Source organism: Muscardinus avellanarius (genome assembly GCF_963383645.1).
Source record: "Muscardinus avellanarius genome assembly, chromosome: 8".
NCBI classification, from domain to species: domain Eukaryota; kingdom Metazoa; phylum Chordata; class Mammalia; order Rodentia; family Gliridae; genus Muscardinus; species Muscardinus avellanarius.
The window spans coordinates 25,174,373-25,188,679 of record NC_137794.1 but is presented as its reverse complement, the minus strand read 5'-3'; positions in this window follow the sequence as shown (position 1 = coordinate 25,188,679).

Below are 14,307 nucleotides of genomic sequence, written 5' to 3'. Positions count from 1 at the left end.
CTTGGTTTTCTTTCACTGTCTTGCTATTTCTCACCTGTCCACGCCAGGCTCATCCTCCTGCTTTATTCCCACACCCTCTCCTCCCCCTCCTCCAGGCAACCTCATTTTTTTTTCTTAATAATTTGAGATATCAGTATGGACAAAACCTCATTGAAGAAGCATCTGTGGGTTACTATCTCCATTTTCTACCCCCTATGGGGGAGAATTTTATACCCCAGGGCCTACCTTTTTCCTGCCCTAAAGAGATATTCCCACCTTAAGAACTCAGTCAGTCCCCATCCTGAAGGCAATAACCCCAGAACATTTCAGTATTTCCCCTGCAGGTGAATATCAAAAATCTCTCTATTTAGGACCCCATAGGGTTTTGTTTTAGTACTTGGGGTTGAACCCAGGAGTATCTACCTAGGAGCTACACCCCAGCACTACTTATTTATTTAATTTTATTTATTTGTGAAACAGGGTCTCGGTAAGTTTCTGAAGGGTCACTAAAGTGCTGAGGCTGGCTTTGAAACTGCCATCCTTTTATTCCAGCTCCCCCGTACTTGGATTACAGACCTGCACCACCAGGCCTGGCTCCTAGGTTTCCCTTATCTACCAGCTAGAAGGCCCTGAAAGACCTTGTACATTAGCAAGGGTTTTCCTTTAATCTCTTAAAGATTGGGTAGCACTTAAAGGGGTAGCCCTTGGTTTGTGCAGGACAGGTGTTCTTGTTGTCTAGCTGTCTTTTCTCAATAGTGAGGAGGTAGGTATGGATGGCCTTTGTTTTACCCCCTCCAAAATTGGGCCGATGAAAGCCCTCTCAGGAGCCCCTGCCATCTGCACAGCTTTTTCTCGGACTTCCCCTCCAAGCAAGACCTGGAATTGGGGAAGGGGGCGGGGGCTGTACGATTTGTTACTGTTACCCTTCCACTCCAGCGCTCCGGTCACCCGTGCCGAAATTCCTGAGACTGTTCTATTAGAGGTCCGCGCATTTTCAGCATCCTGCCTCCCGCACCGGGTCTTTTCCACCCCAGTGCAAGGTCGCCCGAAGCCTGCACTCGGTCCAGGAACCCTCCGGCAGCCCTGGCCCTGGCCCTCGCCCTGGCCCTCGCCCTCGCCCTCGCCCTCGCCCTCGCCCTCGCCCTCGCCCTCGCCCTCGCCCTCGCCCTCGCCCTGCGGCCCCCCGCACGCCCTGGCGGGGCAGCTTTCGCTTCGGCGCCGCGGGCTTCCAGCGGGCGGGCGTGCGGATGGCTGCTGGTTCCGGGCCAACAAACTTCTTCAGGACCCCGCAGCCCCGGCCGGCGGCGCGTGCAGCCTCCTGCCCGGCCCCGACCCCGCGCCCGCCCTGCCCGCGGATGACCGAGGGGAGGACGCAGGGGAGGACGCAGGGGAGGATGAAGGGAGGAGGGGAGGACAGGTCGGAGGGCGACGGACGGAGGGGGACAGGTCGGGGCGGAGGACCGAAGGGAGGACGGCGGGGAGGATGGAGGGAGGAGGGGAGGTCAGGACAGAGGGGCGATAGGACGGGGGAGGACCGAGGGGATGACGGAGACCGGCGGCCTTGGCCTGGGTCCGGCCCGCGGCGCTCGCTGCAGGGCGACTGGGCACCAGGGGGGGGGGGGCGGGGCTGGGGCTGAGCCCGGGACCCCCGGCCCCGGGACCCCGGCCCCGAGCCGCCGCCGCTGCAGCCGAGGAGCCAGGCGGGTCGGACCGCAGCCCCCGCCTCCGCCCGGCCGGAATAAAGCGCCGACTGGGGTCGAGTTTTCCGTGCTGCGGGTCTAGCCCGCGCGGATCGCTGCCCCTTAGTATTTGGCGTCCGTTTCCCCCCGCATCAGCCTCGCGGAGCCAGACGCCCCCCAGGACCGGGCAGCGCGGGCCCCGCATCCCACCCAGCCGCAGGTAGGCTCTCCGGGGGCGCCCGGGGGCCCCCGCCCGCCGGGAAGGGCAGGACCGCGCTCACCTGCACGCTCGCCCGCCCGGAGCGCCGCCGCCCGCCGGGTGCTCCCACTCGGGAGCACGGGGCTCCCACTCGGGAGCACGGGGCTCGCGGCCGGCCCCGCGACTCCGCGCAGGTCTCCGCCAGCACCGCGGCGCGGGGCGGGACGGCGCCTCGCAGGTCCGCGGAGCGATGCCGAGCCGGCGGCGAGGGCCGCGGAAGATCGCGCCTCCGATCCCGAAGCCTCAGGGGGTGCGCGCACCCTCGGCAGACACTGGCTCCCTCCCTGCCCGTGCAGCGGAGAGGGCGTCGCTTGTGTTTCACTTTTATGTGGGGAGTTTATATAAAGCGAAGCGTCTGCCCGCTGGTTTCATAGCACGCCCATGTGTAGAGGCTTATGTGGCTTGGTTTGTCTCAGAATCCACAAAAGTATCTTAGGAGTTTTAAATATCATAACTTCGTCTTCAAATTCTTTGAGATCCCTTTGAATATGTGAAGGTAGCATTCTTGTGCAAATCTCTGTGTCTGTAGGTGTATGCGCGAGTATATAAATATTTTATATGTGTGTACTCATAGGACTATATACATTCATATACATTCATATACATGTGTGCGGTGTGATAAAAATAAAATATAGAGAATTCAAAAATGTGAGCCAGGCATTAGGAAAATTTGGTTTACTCTTTCTTAGTTCAATGTTGCCACAATGGGAAAATAAGTTATATTATTGATTCCTAGTGGTGAAATTCACTAAGCTTTAGTTGCCTTAGAATCATAGAAGTAAGCTTCACATATCAGAATTCACAAATCAGAGAACAAGTAAAATTAGGTTGGCAAGAAATAAAAATGTTATGAAAAAATTTAAATATAGCTCATTTTCACTTCATTGGAGAGAATCAGTGTCAACTACTGGCTTCTAAACCTGCTTTTGATTCTAATTAAAATACTTGCAGTTTTAGCACTGGATTCACAATACAAACCGAGTTCATGTGTCAGGATTTAAAAGTGCCTGGTCCGTTCCTTCTCGTATGATTTTCATCCCTAGTTCTTGGCTGGCGTTGGAATGATGCCAGGGAGAGCGCTTACCACCAATGACGCGGCCACAATGGCCAGTTCAAAACGCCATTCACAAACTTTTATTCTCCATTTTGTAAAGTATTGTCCCTATTCAAAGTGTTTCTCTCAGCAACTATGTTGTACATACTTATATGTTACTGAGTTGAACATCCAGGGTTAGTTTTCACAGATTATTAAACCCATCTATTTGCATTTAATTGATTGGTTCTACTTAAAATAAGGCTTTAAAACTACCTAACAGGAAGTTATTTGTGTTTTCATTCAAACAAATCAATTTTTAGTATTACTTAGTAAACATTTCAATAATATCATAATCTTTAGGGCATGTAAGAAGAACAAAACATATTTCTGTTTCTATCTCAAAATGCTTCTTTTCCTGTTTATAATATAGAACTAAACAAGGTTTTGAAAGAGAGTGAGAAATTAATAAGTAAATTTTAAATTATTATTATCTGCTTCTTTCTCTGTTCCTAGATACATCAACATTCCTAGACCAATAAGGTTTCACTATCTTTCTTTCAGGAAACAGTTTAGTTTTAGGCTGGTTTCATGATCATGAGCTGTTGTGTATCTCTAGGTTTCGGTTCTTTACCCAATTCTTTTTATTGAATTTCTAAGTGACTTCAAGAAGGAAGTACCTAAGGCAAACACAATTACAAGTGATCAGACTTTTCCTTGCTTCTAACAACTGCCACTGATGTACAAATACCTGAAGGTACCAGGGGAATCTGACAGGTCTCTAAATCCCTACAAACAGCTTCCACTCAATTTAGTTCTGTGTGTGTGTGTGTGTGTGTGTGTGTGTGTGTGTGTGTGTGTGTACTTGAAACTTAAAAGATCTCAAAGCACAAACTGCTTTCAACATTTAGGCACAAGAAAGACATAGTTAACTTTTATCTCATATGAGGGATAAATTCCATTTAAAGTTTAAAAAAATGGTTCCATGTTTATAATGCCCCACTTAACATAAATTGAATAATTTTAAATAAACAATACACCATATTTGGGTAATTTAGATATAATAAATTTAAAGAATGCATGTCCTCTAAGCCTCATTTTCTCACGCTTTTCTGTTTTGTACTTTTTCTTTTTTCTTTTTTCTGTACTTCTATATTCTCAACCATGTTGCTTTTCTTTTCCCTTGTAATTTCTTTCACTTTCCTCTGCTTCATAGTTTCCATTTTTCCAAGAAGAAAGAATTTCAGCATTGCCCCCAGCTAACTTCTTAGTTGCCAAATCATAAAAGTGTTCATTCTTTATTGGCTTTCCAGGGCACAGCCATACATGACTCCCATACGTATCTCATGGACACACTTCACAGCCTCAGTAGAGGATAAGAGACGTTACTGTTAACTCTAATTACCATCTCTGGCTTCTCATCGCTAGTATACAATTCCCATTATATATTTGTTTGTAGGCTAGTTCTACTTAGGATAATAGTAAAACAGAAAAAAGTTCTTAGTAGTTCTAAATTCTTGGTAATTGTCAAAAGTGGGTTAGGGCACCTTTTAATTCCAAATCCTGGTTTTATCATTGTTTCTGAACATTCTTCTAATAGAGAAACTAATATGCCACTAGTTCTTTTTATATTTGCTTCCATTCCTGGAAGAAATTCTAGCTCGTGATGATTCCCTCAGTTTAGAAACGAGAAGAGGAGAGGGCCACAGATGTGACTTTTGCTTAGTTTATTACACCCTCTTCCAGGGATAAGTAATGCTGAAAGGAAATCTGATGAAACAGAAGTGACTGGCTAGAAAAACTGTTTACCAATATCCACTCGGTTCTCAAATATAATTCAAGGAGAGCTGGGCGTAGTGGCGCACGCTTGTAATCCCCGCGCTTGGGAGGCAGAGACAGGAGGATCAATTGCGCAGGTTCGAAGCCAGCCGCGCTGGCTTAAGAGACCCTGTTTCCAATTTTAAAAATATATTAAAAATAGGTCTGGGAGTGTAGCCCGGAGGTAGAAGGGCTTCCAGGAACCCCAGTACCACACATACACACACACACACACACACACACACACACACACACACACACAATATATATATATATATACATATATATATATATATTTTATTCCCAAGGAGAGATGGAGAACGAAATACCTTCATAGAAACGTACGCGAGAAAAAAGAAAAGACAACCTACAAAGGAAATGTAAAAGGTCAATAATTCATGAAAATATTCAATTTAATTAGCATGCAAAGAAATGGACATTTAGAAAGAAACCCATTTTCTCTATCCATACTGCTAGGATTAATATTAGTGGTTATACCTGCTCCTGGAATAAGTGAAGATCATTTTTAGCACCTCTAGACAGAGTATAAAATATTTCAGTTTCTTCATAGAGCAAATTAGTCATGTGTATTAAAAGCTTACAAAAGTGCATGTAGACTTTGTATCATAAATTCTTCTTAAAACAGTAACCGCGGTTATTTCTGGGTTAGGATTATGGAGATTTTGAATTCTTCCTTTTGCTTATCTGCAATATATTAAGTTTCTATAACAAACATGATTATCGTTGTAATAAAAATATAACAAACATGAAAAAGCATGGTGTTTTATCTCTGGCCTACCAATAAATCAAGAGTCTTAAAACAGCCAAGAAATTGAGTTTTTAAGTAGTGTTTTCAATCATTTCCAGCAAAAATCTTCCAGGTAAAAGTTAATATGCAACTTAAACCATTTAAACTGAATCTAGTGATTTTGCTAAGAAGCAGATATTAATTAAACCACTCCTTCAACATACATTTTTCAATGCCTCTTTGGCTAAAGACTGCAAAGTATACAACAATAGATTGAATGTGGAACTCCTGGAGTTGAACATTTAGTAAGAAAAGCAATACATGCATACATATATAGTGATAATATGAAGTGTTCGTTTTACTCAACCGAGTCATTAAACAGATTTAATGACTTGTAACCCAGAATGAGCATGTCTTGGCTTGTTGATTTCAACAGTTGAAATGTAAATGGAATTAAAATCCTGCCAATCATTCAAGGCTTATTTCGGGTGTTATTTATAACACGATTCTTCTCCGGCCCTCTTCCTGCCAAACCAACCCTTTCCTGCCTCTGAGTAGCACAAAGCAGTCTGGGCTTCGTTGACAATATCTGCTTCTCTGCCTCTCCCAGGCGTTCTGTACCTGCCTCTGACTTGCCTTTGCAAGTGCTGAGGACTTGAACTACATCTGCTACATTTTCAGTAGTGTTCAGAGGACCTGGTACAATCATACAGTTTTCAAATGTTTGTTGAAAGGAGGCACGTAAGGGTTAAATAACCAAGGACATAAAATCTTGTAAAGACACTATGGATCGAATCTCATGGTGTGTATGAAAGAATGATGGGTGGTTCATTTTTGCATTGTTTCTAAGAAAACAATCACAGGAAAATTTATTTTCACCTATAAAACACTCACCAGACAGGGACTCTGAGAACTGCAACATGTCAAGACTAAATTGTCATTTGTTGAAAATGTCATCGAATATCCTCTTCACTCTTTTCTTAAACTTAAGGTTAATTTACATTATCAAAAACTAGACCACAATCCTGTTTAATCTCTTATTATATTTGGAACATGAAAAATAACATATAATTAAACTTTTAACTCTTGAAATTTTTTTTGGTACTAGGGATTTACTTAGAGGCATTCCACTACCATGCTATCCCCTCACCCCCACACCAGCCCTTTTTATTTTTTACTTTGAAACAGGGTCTCACTAAGTTACTGAGGCTGGCCTCAAACCTGTGATCCTACTGTCTCAGCCTCCCAAGCCCCAGGATTATAGGCATATATCATCGCACCCAGCTCCTGAATGTTTTTAAACAACCAACTCTATCTATAAATTATTTTAAAGAATAATTCAAGATGGGCGTGGTGGCTCACGCTTGTAATCCCAGCATTTGGGAGGCTGAGACCAGAGGATCTCGGTTCACAGACAGCCTCAGCTACTCCGTGAGGCCCTCGGCAACTTAGTGAGACCCTATTTCAAAACAAAGAATAAAAAATAGGGCAGGGGTATGTAGCTTGGATGTCAAGTGCCCCTGGGTTCCAGAAGAAGAAGAAGGAGGAGGAGGAGGAGGAGGAGGAGGAGGAGGAGGAGGAGGAGGAGGATTTATTCAGCATGGTGGCATACACCTGTAATCCCAGTACTTGGGAGAAGGATCACGGGTTTGAGGCCAGCCTCAGAAATTTAGAAAGACTCTTGGAAACTTTGAGAGACTCTGTTTCAAAGTTAAAAAAAAGGGCTAGAATTCTCCTAGGTTTATTTGTGTGTGTGTGTGTGTGTGTGTGTGTGTGTGTGTGTGTGTGTGTGAGAGAGAGAGAGAGAGAGAGAGAGAGAGAGAGAGAGAGAGAGAGAGAGAGAAAACTTGGATGCTAGCACATTATAAATGATTAGATAGCTAATATATTATGCCAAGTTTGTGTCTATAAAACTGATTCATTCCATTGCAACCTATTTTTAAATACTTATTTTCAATTTAGCTATTTAGCTTATTCCTTGCTGCTCATAGAATCATTTTTTTATAAAATCACCACGCACTTACTCAGCATGGTGCCAAGTGCTTTACATGTTTTATTTTGTAAATGTTTCAGTGACCCTATTGTCCTCTCTGTGGTTTAGGACCAAGGCTTTGAACAAATTCCTGACAGGCTTTGCACTCAGGTCTGTTTCATTCCAGAGTTCAGGGTCTTAACTCAGGAGCTTCTCAAGTAAAGCAGAAGCCTCAAAATCACCTGCCAAAGTTATATTCATTCATTCTCTCATTAAATATCGCAAAAAAATACAAAATAAAGAAAAACCATGAAATGGATTAATTAGGCCTAAAATTATTTTGTATATTCAGATGCTGTGCTCCAACATGTTTTAGTTGGGACTGACTTGAAAGAAAAAAAAAATCACAAGATCGAAAACTGGACGAAGAGCTTTGCTTAGCTGACTGTTTAGCTAAGGTAAAGTAAGACAAATTTGACTCGACTCTGTTCTCTATCAATGATGACAGATTTGCCTGCCTTTCAGAGATTCAAGAACATTCTTGCTGTCAAATTATTTTACTATAAACCCATTTTTACCCATCTGAAATATAAACCTCTATGTTTATAAAACCTTTTTCAAGTAATTATGAGAGATCATAAAACATAGCTAGTGAAGGAAATAAGGATAGTTCATAAATCTATACATATTTAAGTCACTTCAGACGTTAGCCAAAGCTACAGATTTTTTTTTTCACATGAAGCTATTTTTTAATTTTTTTAGTGCACTATAGACACATCATACTATGGATCATGTTGACAATGGCATATATTCACATAGTACTTGGTGCCCTGCTCCCACACTTCTCCTTTTCCCTCCCTCCCAATACTGAGAGTCCAGGTTAACAATGTTATATTCACATGTATACACATAGTCCCGTGTAGCTTTTCCATGAATACATTTCAGCCTCTTCCTCCCTAATCCTTTCTTCCTGGCTTTGCTGAGGTTTCTCCTCCATTATCTAGAGTCCCTCTGGTATCTCTAATACTTTTTAGCTTGAGCATATTAGAGAAAACATATGTCCCTTCTCTTTCTGTGCTGGCTGATCTCACTTAACATAATGTTCTCCAGGTCTTTCCATCTTCTTGGGAATGACATGATTTTGTTCTTCTTTATAGCTGAGTAGAATTCCATTGTGTGTATTTCCCATGATTTTGCAATCCATTCATCTATTGATGGAGATCTAGGTTGATTCCATATTTTGGCTATTACAAACTGTGCTGCTATGAACATGGGTATGCATATGCTACTGTAGTTCTCTGATTTCAACTCCTTTGGAAAGATACCCAGGAGTAGCATAGCCAGATCATTTGGTGGATCCATTACCAGTTTTCTAAGGAATCTCCACACTGATCTCCACAGTGGCTGAACTACTTTGCACTCCCACCAACAGTGTAAAAGAGTTCCTATTTCCCCATATCCTCGCCAGAATTTGTTGTTATTTGACTTCTTTATTCTTGCCACTCTGATTGGGGTTAGATGGAATCTCAGTGTAGTTTTGATTTGCATCTCCCTGATGGCTAATAATGTTGAACACTTTTTCACGTATCTATCAGCCATTTGTATCTCTTCTTTTGTGAAGTGTCTACTCAATTCAGTTGTCCATTTCTTGATTGGGTTATTTGTTTAATTCAGTTGTCCATTTCTTGATTGGGTTATTTGTTTTGCTAGTGTAGAGTCTCTTGAGCTCTTGTATATTCTGTATATTAGACCTCTATCAGAGTGTTGGCTCGTAAAGGTCTTCTCCTATTCTGTAGGCTTTCTCTTTAGGTTCTTGATAATTTCCTTTCATGAGTAGAAACTTTTTAGTTCAATGCCATCCCACTTGTTAATTCTTATTTTAATTTCCTACACTTTGGTGGTGATGTTGAGGAAGTTACTACCTGTGCCTATATTAAAGTGTTGAGCCTATGCCCTCCTCTAGTAGCTTCACAGTCTCTGGTCTAATTTCTAAGTCTTTGATCCATCTCGAGTTAATTCCTGTGCATGGTGAGAAGTAAGGATTTAGTTCCATCTTTCTACAAATGGATAGCCAGTCCTCCCAGCACCATTTGTTGAAAAGGCTGTCTTTTCTCCAGCATATGAGTTTGGCTCCTTTGTCAAAGATCAATTGACTACAAGTGTGTGGCTTTGTTTCTGTATCTTCTATTTTGTTCCATTGGTCTGTGTGGCTGTTTTTCTGCCAGTACCATGCTGTTTTAACTACTATTGCTCTATAGTATAATTTGAAGTCAGGAATTGAGATGCCTCATGGTTTTTATTACTGAGAATTGCTTTAGCTATTCTGGATCTTTTGTTTTCATATGGAGCTATTTTTATTTATTATTTTATTTTTTGGTGGTACTAGGAATTGAATTCAGGGGCAATCTACCCCTGAGCTTTACCCCAACTCAATTTTAGTATTTATTTTGAAACATATCTCATTAAATTGCTAAAGCTGGCCTCAAACCTGTGATCCTGCTCAGATAGAGTTGTTTTATTTTTATGAAAAACCTCATTGTAGTGCTTTGGAAATAGAATTCCCCTACCCTGTCCCTCTCGAAAACAGAGAGGCAATGTTTAAAGTGTGCTTGGTTGTAATACCAGCAATGAGTAAATTCATTGTAATGGATTTATCTGAGTGATGAAAAAGGTTGCCAGGGTGTATCTGGAGAACATGAGTGTCTGGGACTTTAGCCTTGAAGATGGTCTATGGTTGCTCCTCCCCTGGCCTTCTCTCTTGTTTCTGGCCTCCATGATGTGAGAACAAAGCCTTGCCTCAGATGGACTGAACTCAGAATCTTAAAACCATCAGAAAATAAATCTTCTTTCCTCTAAGTTATGTGGCCAGGTCTTTTGATTATAGCTATGAAAGTGATGATGAATACATTTATAATAACTTTTGGTGTTTCAGATAGCCAGTGTTTCCTAAGTCCATTGTCTTTTCTTGGAAGACTTGCTAGTACTGGCCCCTTGGCAAATTCTCTCATCCTGCCCTATGATGCAGCCCCTACTGGGGACCGCTCAGCTGTGGTCCTGTCACTCAGCTTTGTCCCATCCCTGAGAACACTGGCTACATAGGGAGCCAGACACCAACTGAAGCAGAATGCTAGGGTCTGAATGTGTGTGTGTCCCTCCAAAATTCATGTTGAAACCCTAACCCCCAAGTTGATGGTATTAGAAAGTGGAATCTTTGGGTAGTGTTTGATCATGAAGGTAGAGATCTAATGAATGAAATAGTAATTATAAAATAGGTTCCAGAAAGACCCATGGTACTTCAACCAGGTAATGATATAGCAAAGAGTCAGCCATCTATGAGGATGTGGACCCTCCCCAGGTACTAAATCTTCTGGGGCCTTCGCCTTGGCCTTCTCAGCCATCAGATCTATGAGAAGTAAATGTCTGTTGTTTACCCAGTATTATAGTTTGGGTCTGGAATGTCCCCAAAGCCTCATGAGTTGGGTCCTCGGTCCCACCCGGTGGTGCCATTGGGAGATGGTGGGTCCTTTAGGAGGGGCCTAGTTGGAATTGCTGGTCAATGGAGGTGTGCCTTTGAGGATATATTTGTGTCTTGGACCTTTCATTTCTCTTTCCCTGCCTCAGTCTCTCTCTCTCTTCTTTCTGTCTGCCATGAGATAAACAGCTATATTGTCATACCCTTCCTGCTATGATGTTCTGTTTCACAAGAGGTCCAGAATCAATGGAGCCAAGTGACAAAGAACTAAAACCTCTGAAACTGTGAGCCCAAATAAAGCTTTTCTCTTCAAGTTGTTTTTCTCAGTGATTCTGTCACAATGATAAATACTTGACGTAATCAACTAAGAGAAGGAAGGTTGACTTTGTCTCAAAGTTTTAGAAGTTTTGGTCCATGGTCAGTAAGTTGGGTTGCATTGGATCTGTGGTGAACAGTACATCATGGCTGGGAGCATGTGGTGTAGTATGCTGCACACCTCAGGGGGCAGAGAAGTGCGGCCTCTTTGGGGGCACTTACTGACCTAAATACTCTCATGATGCTCCTTTTCTCAAAAGGCCCAATACCTTCCAACAGCGTCTCAGGCTGGGGACCAAGCCCCCAACACAGGGGCCTTTGGGGGATATTCCAAATCCAAACTACAGCACCTCACTGATGGTACTGTGTTACAGCAGCACAAATGGACTGAAACACAGAAGGATCTGTTTTTTCCTTTAAGGTTATTCTAGTGTTAGCAGTTTCTAGTATAATGATGGTATCACAGTAGGTGCACACACAGCACTTTTAAGCAGAGCTCAGTCTCTTCACTTCATGTACCATTAGACATTGCAGAATAATAATCTCTCAAGCTCAGTAGCTTAAAGCAGAAACTACTTAATACCAGTAACGAGTCTGCTGGTTGATGTTCTTGCAGTCTAGACTGGGCTTAGATGACTTCAGCTGGGTTCCTTCATGTGGCTGCCACCAGCTGGCAGGTCTGAAGCAGTTTGGCTAGCAGAAGGAGACTCAGTGGGGATAAGTTGTCTCTGTTCCTCATGGTCTCTTATTCTCCAGCAGACAAAACTGGTCCCAGAGATCACATGGGTTCAAGACATATGGGGAACTCACAAGGCCACGCGAGCTTAGGCTCAGAACTGGTTCACTGTCACTACTACCACTTTCTATTGACCAAAGCAAATCATGGGGCCAGGTCTGCATCAAAGTTCTATCCCATGATAGGTGAAGCTTCAAAGTCACATTGCAGAGGGTACAGACTTAGGGAGAGGCTGGGCACTTGGGTGAGTTTCTGTGGTCAGGAGGTGCCCAGGGATGCCTTCACTCAGTCCCCCAATCATGAGTCCCACCTGTTCTTTTGAAGGTACCTTGCAGCTGCCAGCTCAGCTCTACCTGTCCTATCCTTCAGCCACTCCAGTCATTGAGGTCACAGTGAGGTCACAGAAACTGCGGATATGCTGCCTTTCAACCTCTCCAGGAGGTGTGGAGAGCTGGCTGTGGGCAGCCCTGCCTTCTCTTAGACACCCTAGGCTGCAGTATTCACTGCCCTGCCAGCGCAGTCATCCTGCAAGTCCCCTGTCTTCAGAAGAAGCAGGCTTAAGCCGGGCATGGTGGCGTATACTTGTAATCCCAGAGCTTGGGAGGCTGACAGGAGGATTGCATAGGTTCGAAGCCAGCCTTAGTGAGGCTCTCAGCAACTTAGTGAGACCTTGTTTCCAAATAAAGTATAAAATGGTCTGGGAGTATAGCCTGGAGGTAGAAAAGCCTCTGGGTTCCACCCCAAGTACCACAAAAGAAGAAGAAGAAGAAGAAGAAGAAGGAGAAGGAGAAGGAGAAGGAGAAGGAGAAGGAGAAGGAGAAGGAGAAGGAGAAGGAGAAGGAGAAGGAGAAGGAGAAGGAGGAGAAGGAGAAGGAGGAGAAGGAGAAGGAGAAGAAGAAGAAGGCGGCTTACTGCTAATTTTCAGAAAGCATCACTGCAAGCCTTGGGGTGGGGGACAGATCCAGCACCCGAAGGTGATAATGGGGGACTTTTTGGCATCTCTTTAATCCTTTCTGTTCCAGAAGAACTCTACTTTGTCTTACAGCTTACATTGCTTTTTAGTGGAAAAATTATCAAGCCAGTAATTTCAAACCACCAGGGACCTGGTAAAGGTAACATTTACATTCAGCCTTTGGTATTCGTCTGTGTGTGTGTGTGTGTGTGTGTGTGTGTGTGTGTGTGTGTGTGTGTGTGTTTGAACTATATCCCAGCCCCTTTTATTTTTTATTTATTTTATTTTATTTTATTGGTACTGAGTGAGGATGGAACCCAGGGGCATTCTACCTCTGAGCTACATCCCCAGCCTGATTTTTTATTCTTTATTTTGCAACTCTTACTGAGTTGCAGAGGACTTCACTAAGTAGCTGAGGCCGTCCACAAACCACAACCCTCCTGTCTCAGTCTCCCAAATGCTGAGATTACAAGCATGTGCTACCATGCCCGGCTTTATTTCTTATTTTGAAGCAGGGTTTCACTATGTTGCAGAGAATTTTACAATACTGCTAAGGTTGTCCTTCTGTCTCAGCTTCCCAAGTAGTGGGATTAAAGGTGTGAGCCACCATGCCCAGCTTCTAGCATCTTTTAAAAAATAGTACTCAACCTACAATAATGTGGAGCTGATGTGATAAAATGTTTCTAGACAAGGGTAGAAGGCACAGCTTTACATGATAGAGGCACAGAGGTCCTCTTGAAGGTGGTGATCTCATAGCTAAGAGCTGAGTGACAAGGAGAAGCCAGGTCTGCAGAGCTCAGAGGAAGGGAACAGCTGGTGCAGAGGCTCTGGGCAGGCAGAGCTGGGCCTGCTCAGTGCACAAAGGAAGGCCTTCCTTCATTTCTAGAAATGGCTGAGTAAAGAAGAGCGTGTAGTAAATGATGCTGTAGTCTGAGATGTGATCCTGCAATGTTTATTGAATACCAGTAAAAAGTTTATACTGTATGCTAAAAAGGTAAAAAGGTATTGGAAGGTTGAGCATGGGAATTATATGAACTGATTTTGTTTTAAAAAAATATCACTATCCCCCAGGCATGGTGGCGCATGCCTGTATTCCTAGTACTTGGGAGGCTAAAACAGGAAGATCACAGGTTTAAGGCCAGCCTTCAGCAACTTACTGAAACCTTCAACAACTTAGTGAGATCCTGCTTCAAAATAAAACGTAAAATAGGGCTGGTAATGTAACTCAGAGGTGAAATACCCCTGGGTTCAATCCTTAGTACTAAAGAAAAATAAAGCCACTTTTTGCTCTGTAGAGAATGGAGTGTAGTAAGACAAGAGTAGAAAGAAAGATTATTTCCAAGG